Raw genomic sequence first — 684 nt, 5'->3', positions numbered from 1 at the left:
AAGAGAGGGCATATGCACAAGAACACCCACACTTGCAGATAATACCCACTTGACCTGGCTCCAATGACTGGATGATCAGAGCCCAACCAGAAGAAGAAAGAAGAGGAAAAAAAGAGTGATCTGATGAACAATTTGATGAATTTGACCTACACCTATGGATGCAGTAGCTTAAAAGAGGGAAAAAATCCTTACAGCAAGAATCATTCCCAATCCCTCCACAAACTAAGTAGACAGGGATGGGCAACTTGGACATTGGCTACCCAAAATGGGGGGGAGGGGGGGTGACTGGCTTACAAGCTTTCAAAAGCGAACCTAGAGCTAGGGGGCCTGGAGGAAGGCAGAATCTCCAGTGAGTAGTATCCAATCTGTCTAGGCGGAGCTGATGAAATGAAATGCAGATGAGCCTCTTGATACAATAGTGAATAATTGTTATCAGCACTGCTTGTGAGGGTTGGAAATATAAAGGTAGACGTTTTATAGCAAGGAAGGGAGTGATTCACTTTCCAGTCTAGGAGCGGAGGTCCCTAGGACCATCAATGGAGAAGAGCCGAGAGCTGGACCATACCCAAAGAAGCAGTGATGCCTGAGATGGAGGCAGAGATGATGACATGGAGTGATGGAGCAGCTGGGGACTTTAGATCCAGAGAGGGAGAGGGACTGTGAGCTGAAGACTGTGACGGGGGG

This window comes from Chrysochloris asiatica, unplaced genomic scaffold, assembly GCF_000296735.1.
Source record: "Chrysochloris asiatica unplaced genomic scaffold, ChrAsi1.0 scaffold00383, whole genome shotgun sequence".
In the NCBI taxonomy this organism is placed as follows: domain Eukaryota; kingdom Metazoa; phylum Chordata; class Mammalia; order Afrosoricida; family Chrysochloridae; genus Chrysochloris; species Chrysochloris asiatica.
Note: the sequence above shows the minus strand (reverse complement) of the source record.